The sequence below is a fragment of the Vicia villosa genome, linkage group LG2 (assembly GCF_029867415.1).
Source record: "Vicia villosa cultivar HV-30 ecotype Madison, WI linkage group LG2, Vvil1.0, whole genome shotgun sequence".
Taxonomy (NCBI): domain Eukaryota; kingdom Viridiplantae; phylum Streptophyta; class Magnoliopsida; order Fabales; family Fabaceae; genus Vicia; species Vicia villosa.
In genome coordinates this window covers 183,142,289-183,152,279 of record NC_081181.1, presented here as the reverse complement: position 1 = coordinate 183,152,279, position 9,991 = coordinate 183,142,289, and positions in this window count along the sequence as shown.

The following is a 9,991-nucleotide window of genomic DNA, read 5'->3' as shown; positions in this document are numbered from 1 at the left end:
CCTGATTTTAAAATATGGATTTTTTTTTGTCTCTCGGTTTTCATATGGTTGCTATTTTGGTTCTAACTATAATTTTAATAAAATATGATCAAACTTGCCTCCAAATTATTGAATGAAGAAAACATAGCAAATAATATCATTTTTCGGAGCTAAAAATCATCACTTTTTGTCTCAAAAGTAACCATCTTTTGGAATAAAAATCTAAATTGAGATTAAAATTATAACATTATATAAAATTAAGGGATAAAAATTTGGATTTTAAAATGGAGATTTTTTTTAGATAAATAGAAAAATAAAAGTATATTTAAGGTTTAAATTTTTTTAGCTTAATTAGTCCAGAGATCTATATCGTAATTTAAAGTTTGATTTTGTTTCATTATCTAATAAATTTTACTTTTTATTTCCTTAAAAATTATTTTGTAAGCCAGCATGATGATTTCTATTAAATTTTGTCAAAAATGTTAACTTGTATTAATACGGCAATTCAAATGAAAAAAATTTAATTGAGTAAGTCAGCAAATCTTATTTAATGCAAGAAAATAACTAATTAAAAATGAGTTATTTTCTACACCTAATCTTTTATTTATAATTGATACCAAAATTAAGAAACCGGCTATAAGCTTTTTTTCAGGGTCAAATGTAAACTTTTTTTTTTTTTTTTTGACAAAAGCAAACTTAACTTCTTTCATTAATCAAAAAAGAGGAAATACAAGGAGGAATTTCATCAAATAACATGCGTCGAGTCCAGGAATTGGCCGCCTTAGCTAAAGTATGAGCAACCATATTCGCTTGACGCTTTACAAACTTAACCTCAAAGTGGGGAAAATCTAATAACATCAACTTAATAGAAGAAAGAATACAATTAAACTCTGAATTACCACAAGCGGTTGAACTTAATCCTTGAACAACCATATGAGAATCGCTTTCAAACAAGACATGATCAAAGTGAAGTGAACTAATACCATGAATAGCCTCCTTGAGGGCTAAAGCCTCCGCTTCTAGGATAGATAAAGTACCACCATCCCAAGCAGATCCAGCAACAACAAAATCACCATGATCGTCACGAAGGCACCACCCGCGATTTGTTGTACCTAACTGACGGTTAAAACCTGCATCCACATTACACTTAAAGGACCCACTCGACGGAGGATGCCACTGTAATAAATCATCCGCATTAGGTTCGGAGTGCCGAAAGTGTTGAGCTGCAGACCATTCTTGCCACTTGTGCAAGGCTAACCAACCCAGTTTAGTAGCTTCTTCTTTCTCATTATTCCAGACCCAATCATTTCTATTCTTCCACAATCCTTCCATCATTAGCGCCACTCTACCGGCAAGATTACCATCTTCCTTGCAACAAATGTCAAAGATAACAGATTTAACATCTTGGAAAGAATGGAGACGGTGGAATATAACATCATACAAACCTGCAGCCCGCCAAGAAGATGTTGCCTCTAAACAACCAAAAAAGACATGCCAATCGTCTTCAAACCCGTTATCACAAGACGGACAATTAGGAACACATGAAACATGATGTTGGCGGAGTCGAACTCTCGTCGGTAGACAATCCTTACAAATCCTCCAAATAAGATGTTTAACTCTCGCCGGTGCTGAAATCTTCCATAGGCTATTCCAATTATCCTTGACGGTCCCCCCGACATATCTTTTCCTCGCCTTCCTCCAAATACGATACCCCGATCTGACACTATACATACCCTGTTGTTCTTCCTTCCAGACTAATCTGTCCTCCATAACATCCTCCACTAAAGGAACTTGTAGGATGTCTTTTGTAACTGTAACATCAAATAAATCACGAATAACCCTCATATTCCACTGTTTAACATTAGGTAGCAACAAATCCTTAACAGTAATATTGTACGCACCTTGCAATTGTGGACCAAACAAACAACCCTCACTAGTACCACGAAGCCAAGGTTCATGCATGACTTTAATGTTTCTCCCATCACCAATACTCCACCTGCAACCCAAAATTAGAACCTCCCGAGCTTTCCAAATACCACGCCAAACAAAACTGGGGTTATAACCAAGAGTTGCATCAAACAAAGAAGTTCTCGGAAAATACCTTGCTTTGAAAACTCTGGACACAAGAGCCTGAGGATTAGACATGATAAACCAGCCCTGTTTAGCTACCATAGCCAGATTAAAAGCTCTAAAATCCCTGAACCCCAAACCGCCTTCCTCCTTCGAATCTGCCAGTTTATCCCATGACATCCATCGAATCCCTTTCCTATTAGTACCACCCCCCCACCAAAAGGAGTTGATCATTTTCTCAATTTCATCAATCACACCATCCGGAAGAAGAAAAATACTCATAATATAGGCCGGGATAGCCTGAAGAACAGACTTAATCATAGTCTCTTTTCCTGCCTTTGACAAAGACCTACCCCTCCACGAATTAATACGCTTCCAGATACGATCCTTGATAAACGAAAATGTAGCCTTCTTACTACGGCCTATTAAAGACGGAAGCCCCAAGTAAATACCGGTTCCAAGAACATGACGAACCCCCATAACCTTAGCCAGGTCCTCTTGCGCTGGGATACTCAAGTTGCGGCTAAAGAAAACTTCCGACTTTGACAAATTAATCTCTTGACCAGCCGCCTTAGCATATAAGTCAAGAAGCTTCATCATGTGACGCACTTCAGAAAGTGTAGCCCTGCAAAATAGAAAACAATCGTCAGCAAAAAGTAGATGGGACACACTGGGTGCCCCTCTACAAACTTGGATGCCATGGATATCGCCCCGGGCCACGGAATTCTTTATGAGAGTTGAAAGTCCTTCTGATAAAAGAATGAAGAGATAAGGAGACAGTGGGTCTCCTTGCCTCAATCCCCTTCCTGGTTCAATAGGTCCAACAATATCCGAGTTTACCAGCACATAATAGTTTACCGATGTCACACACATCATCATCCAATGAATCCATTTATCTGCAAAACCCAATCTAGTCAGCATCCCTTTTAGAAATCCCCAATCCACCCTATCATATGCCTTACTCATATCAATCTTTAGAGCCAACGACGCTTTCCTACCAGCCGTCTTTCTTTTGAGGTAATGAATAATTTCTGTTGCAATCATTGCATTATGTAGAATAGATCTACCTTCCACAAAAGCCGATTGTTCTTCAGACACACACTTATCCAACACTTTCTTGAGCCTATTCGCCAGAACTTTCGCCACGATCTTATAAATCACATTACAAAGTGAAATAGGCCTGAAATCTTTCATAGTTCTAGGATTAGCACTTTTAGGAATTAGGCAGATATTTGTATCATTTAAGGAGGGTGGGAAGAATCCTCTTTCAAGCCAAGCCGAGGCTGCCTGGAATATATCCTCACCACAAACTTCCCAATATTCCTGATAGAACGCCGGGTTGAAACCATCCGGCCCTGGGGATTTGTCTGGATGCATATCAAAGACCGCTGTCCGAACCTCCATAAACGACAACGGCTGAAGCAGCTGAGCAATATCACTATCGGTGATCTTCTGCGGAATTAATAAAAGTACCGGATCGTAGCTTCCAGACCCCACCTGAAACAATGCATCAAAGTATGTCTTAGCAATCTCACAGAGCACTGTTTGGTCCCGAACCTCACTACCATCTTCATTATTAAGCACCTCAATCTTTTTAAAATTTTTCCTAACAGTAGCAGATTGATGGAAAAATTTCGTGTTCATATCACCATCCCGAAGCCAGTGCATTTTAGCACGTTGTCTCCAATACAAATCCTCTTTTATAAGAGCTTTATTATACTCGGATTGAGCCTCGAGAAATCTCTCCACCGCTTGTTCATCATTCCCACTCCTAAACATTTCCATCGTAACTCTATGCCGTTCGATCTCTTCCTTCACATTCCTTCTTCTACCTCTACTCCACACCTCCAAATTCTCTGCACAGTTAGTAAGCCAAGCTTCCACTCCAATATTCTCACCTTGCATCCATCCCACCTGAACAACCTCATCGACGTCCGGTTCGTGAAGCCAACTATTTTCAAAACGGAACTTCCTCTTATATTGACTATGCTGCTATAAATCACAAGATAGCAGGATAGGACTGCGGTCAGAGTGAGATGCCAAGAGGTTCGATAGCGAGACATTAGGAAACAACTCTAACCAACTCGGCGTCGCCATAGCTCGATCCAACCTTTCTTCAATCATATGCACAGTGCCTCTACTCTTTACCCACGTGTACTGATATCCTTCAAGAGCTATATCAATCAAATTGCTATCACTCACCGCTTGTCGGAATCCTGAACATAGCCAATTCGGATGATTATGCATGCCAAGCTTATCATCTTGCGAAAGAAGATCATTGAAATCACCGATGATGCACCACGGTAACACCGACATATTGCAAATGTCCCTTAGCATATCCCATGCAAGTCTTCTCCTATTTATTTCAGGAAAACCGTAATAACACGACAACCGCCAGTCACCCCGAATCTCATCCTTAATAACCAAATTAATGAAATTTCTGGAGAAATTAATCACACTACAGTATCCTGTCTTCCTCCACAAAACAGCTAAACCACCACTCCTCCCCTCCACATCAACAGCCAAGCAAGCTTCGAACTTCAACGTAACTCGAATAGTTTCCAATCTCCGACTACTAGACAAAGTTTCCGATAAGAAAATAATATCCGGGCGGTGCTGCTGAGCCAGCTTTTTCAAATTTGGAATTGCACGCGGGTTGCTCAGTCCCCGACAATTCCAACTTAATATTTTCATGAGTCCCGGCAGTCCTGGCTGCCAGGACTTGCCGATAAAAAATGGTGCAGAACTTCATCTATAACAGTAACCTTGTCATTGTCATTAGCCACTTCCCTTCTTCTCTTCTTTTCGCCAGGTTCAACTTCTATCTGGTCCACATGAGCCACAGTTTGGGTTAGGTGATTATTGGTACATGTAACAGGATTATGTGTAAGGCTTGGGTTTACAGTCAGCTCATTGTATCTTTTATCTTTGGGTTGCTTTTGATTGTGTAGGCTAGTTTTTGAAGTATGAGTTTTTGTTTTAAATTTGAAAGGTTTTGGAATGAGAGAGGTATGTGTGTTTGCGGGTTGGGATTTCTCAAGCTGTGGATTGGTTAAAGGCAGGATGTCTTGCGATACATGAGAGGGGTTAGTGTTTGGCTGGGAATTATTTGGGTAGGTTACTAGGAGGGTGTTATTGGAATTTTGTGGCTGGGATTGGATAAAAGCAGCGTGGTTTTTTATTTGGGTGGGGTCCGCGAGGGGTTTAGCACTAGGGTTAGAAAAAGACAAAATGCCAGCATTGTGGGGGACCAGGTTCTGCGGGTTAGAAGTACTTTGCGGCGGACTAGGTGGGGTACAGAATTTGTTGGGCATCTTTAAGTGATGGGGGAAACATTCTTGGAAAGTTTTTATATGCTCTTGGACGTGGCCAGCTCTGGTGGGACCAGATTTCAAATTATTATTCACTCCATGATTCTGTAATGATGAGCCAATTAAATCCATTGAATAGCTTTTAATTACATGATTTGACTCAGGCATGCTGTTACGAACGTTGGAATTGGTTGGTGGACCCCGCTGCATGCAGCCTACACCATCACGTGCATCTTCCTTACTGTGACTCTCACGCGCCTGAAACTCTCCATTTGCACCCCTGCTATTATCCTTAATTTTCTCTTCCTTCAACCACCGCGACGATGTCCCGCCTCCGCCATATCTCCTTGTATCAGCTTTGATTTCAGACGACCATTCCCTAACTCCATCATCTTCTTCCCAAGCAAACCTGACTTCACATCGTTGTTCAGAGTGACCCAGTAAACCACACACAAAACAAAATAGGCTTAACTTCTCATATTTGAATTTTACCGTACACCACTCTCCTCCTTTATTCTTCACTCTAGTGTTTTGCTTCAGTGGTTTTCGAACGTCGATTTTTACTCGAATTCTCATATATTGTCTCCAAAAACTCGTATTATTGTTCTTGTCATATTCCACAAAAGACCCAATAAAATTAGCCAACGTTTTCCCTACCTTCTCCATCATAAGCCCTGCAGGAAGGTTGTGAATCTGCACCCAGAAATCCACCTCATTAAGAGCAATATTTTCTATCTGCACTCCTATCTTCATCCTCTCCAGTATTAGTAGATGACCATCATAGGTCCAGGGGCATCCACTAAGAACGGCTTCTAGATCCAGCTTGTGAGCAAACTGGAATAAGTAGAGACCATTCGCTTCTTTGATATTAACACCTTTAAGTGGCCTCATGATATCTGCCATCCTTGTCCTCATAGACAAAAAATGAATTGGCCTATCGCAAAGGAATCGACCTATAAGGCACAGGCTTAACTCCTCTGCTATCTCCTTCTCCGCCTCCACATCGAAACAAAAACCCTCCTCCTCACCATCATCACCGATTGATAGATCTGCGAAACTCGGACTTGCCATACTATACTGTAAATCAGACTCGAAGGACCAGAAAACCAGAAAAAAGAAAGACAAAACTTCTCAAAAGAGAAGAAAGGACCAAAGCTTCTCAAGAGAGAAGAAAAATATCATCGATAAGGAAAAGTCCGTTTCAGACTTTGCAGAACCAAAGATTGTGATTAAACAATGTTTCCTGGGTCAAATGTAAACTTGACTTGCTTTGTTGTTGAGGATTATACTTGGCATCTCTTATGTTATATCTAGCAGCAATCTAGCAGCTCTACACTTTATACATTGTGTGGAAACTTGGCAAGTAAACTCTCATAGCATTTTTAAAAAGTTCGTATTCAAATATGAATTTATGCTAGAGTTTTAGAAAAATCCAATAAAAATGTTGCCGTGACTCCAATTTTTTTTTACTGGCTTAACCCGGTGAAAATGTTGCCGTGACTCCAATTTTTTTTTTAAAGATGCAATTTATTTGTTAGGGTTTCACCAGATTTTTTAAAAAATCGGTAGGCTATTTTTTTTAAAAAAATTGTTATTTTTGTTTTGCATTTATAGTGAGACAAAAAGGAATAGATGGTAAAATCAGACTTAGACAGAGCGACAGACCTATTAGAGATGTTGTAGAGAGCTCTGGTGGAGATTGTGCAGATGATAGAGACTGTCACTTGCACACTAGGGCGGACAAAGTACCTACACCAGTTCTTAATGCAAGAGGATCAAAGAGACTTGCGGACCACATACTCTTTGTTGTTCAAGAGGCAGAGATGGTTGCTCTAGAGGTAATGCGGAGGCAAAAGTTGTTGTGACCAATTATGTTAGGTTAGAGGCTAATACATGAATGTTTGATTAGGCTGATATAGGTGCTTGTAAGGATTGGATCGAACTCTATTGTGTCAAAGAGTAGCTTCGGGTTCGACAGGATTTATGCATGTCGTCGAAGTATGTTCACATGTTGATGTCGAATGAGTATTTGTGAAAAAGCTCATTAGTTTAGTATGTTAGGTTTATTATAGATAGCATACTAGTCTCTCATCATTGCATACTGCAAATCCTAATTTAGGATGAGAGATTATTTGTTATTCTTATAACACTTGTAATCTTGATTGCAAGAGAAAGTAAAAAATAGCAATTCTAACCAATTCTTTGTGTCCTTATTGCTCCCCTACTTTTTCTCACCCTTGTGGGTTTCTTGCTGAAAGAACCCTATACTACTTTGTGATTCGGACAACGTTTTTCACAACAAGTTGGTGCGGCAGTTATGGACGATGCGTTGAAGAAAAGACGACCATGATAGAGAAAGCCCACAACACAATTTTGTTGAGCCTTGGTGATAAGCTTGTTCAACAGGTATCAAAGGAGACGACGACATCAAGGTTATGGGTGAAACTTGAAAGTTTGTACATGACCAAATCGCTGGTAAATCAACTTTACCTGAAGCAACCTTTGTATTCATTCAAGATGATTGAAGATAAAGTGTTGGCTGAGCAGTTGGATATGTTTAACAAACTGATTCTTGATCTTGAAAATATTAATGTGAAGATTGATAATGAAGATCAAGCGTTGTTGCGCGCTTTTCCTAGAACACATGCTCACTTTAAAGAAAATATCTTGTATGGAAGGGGTCCCTAACCTTTGAAGAAGTTTAGTCAGCCTTGTAGTCTAAGGACTTTAACGAACGAAAGGAGCATAAACCTTAGACGGTTGGTTAAGGTTTGGTCGTTAAGGGAAAATTCTTAAGAAAGGATGGTAAGTTCGACAAGAAGAAAGGTAAAAGTCAGCAGAAGTCTTACAGTGTTGAAGCATCTGGTATTCGATTATATCATTGTAGAAGGAGGGTAACACAAGAAAGGTGTGTCCTAAATGCCTAAAATATCGTGGAGGTATGGATAATGGCAATGCAACCATTATTCAAGATGATTTCGACTCATCAGATGTCCATGTGGTGTCAAGCTACGACTCAAGAAAAAAATGGATTATGGATTTAGGTTGCACTTGGTACATGACTCCAAACAAAGAACTGTTCGAGGAATTATGTGATCAAGATGGTGGGTCTGTATTGCTGGGAAACAACAAAGCTTGCAAGATTACAGGTGTTAGATATGTGAGATTCAAGCTCCATGATGAGTCAATAAGGTTGTTGACTGAAGTCAGGTATGTACATGATTTGAAGAGAAAGTTGATTTCTCTTGGTGAATTCGACAAGAAAGGATATGTTTTCCAAGGAGAGACAAGTATCCTAAGAGTCATGAAGGAATCAAAGAAAGTCTTGAGAGACGTGAAGAAACAAGGCTTATATACCCTTGAGGATGATGTTATAAGTGGTTCGACAAATGTTGCATCCACGAAATCTTTGTCGAAGACAAATATTTGGCACATCAAATTGGGCCATATCAATGAAATGGGTCTGGTCGAATTGGAAAACAAAATCTGCTTGGTGGAGACAAAGTCAAAAAACTAAAGTTATATGAACCATGTGTACTTGGAAAATCTTGCAGAGTGAAGTTCAACAAAGGCAAACAAAGAACTCAGGGATCTCTTGATTACATCCATGCTAATGTTTGGGGGATTTCAAGGTGTCCATCTCATTCAGGAGCAAGGTATTTTCTATCCATAGTAGATTATTATTTCCGAAAATGATGGGTATTCATCAAGAAGACTAAGGATGAAACTTTTGAGAATTTCAAAAGTTGGAAGACTCTAGTCGAAAATTAGACAGGTAGAAAGGTCAAGAGGTTGAGAACCGATAATGGCCTTGAATTTTTCATTGGGGCGTTCGAAAAATTTTGTGTTGCCTCTAGTATTGCAAGGCACAGAACTACTGCAGGTACACCACAACAGAATGGTTTGGCTGAAAGGTTTAATCGAACTATTTTGGAGAGAGTTAGATGCATGTTGACTAGTGCTGGGTTAAAAAAGGTGTTTTTGGTTGAGGCTATTTTGACAATAACATATATGATAAACAGATGTCCTTCGACTACATTAGATATGAAGACACCTGAAGAAGTTTGGTCGGGATATCCATCAAATCTCGACAAACTGAAGGTATTTGGCTGCATAGCCTATACTCACATTAGGAACGACTAGGTCGAACCTAGAGCTCTTAAATGCATGTTCATGGGATAATCAAAAAGATTCAAAGTTTATAGGCTCTGGTGCCTAGAGCCAGTTCATAAGAGGAGTATCACGAGTCGACATGTAGTTTTCAATGAAGCTAAAATGGCTTTTAAGAAAGCTGAAAATAGCATACTAGTCTCTCATCATTGTATACTACAAATCCTAATTTAGGGTGATAGGGTTATTTGTTACTCTTGTAACACTTGTAATCTTGATTTAAAGAGAAAGTAAAGAATAACAGTTATAACCAATTCTTTGTGTCCTTATTGCTCCCCTACTTTTTCTTACCCTTGTGGGTTTCTTGCCGAAAAAACCTATAATACTTTGTCATTCCGACATCTTTTTTACAACAATGACGATCGTGATGTTCTTACAAACGAGGGTTCCTTAGAGAGTCCCTGATCTTACATTGTTGATTGGGCATGCCGATCACATTTCATTTAGATTATTGTAATGAG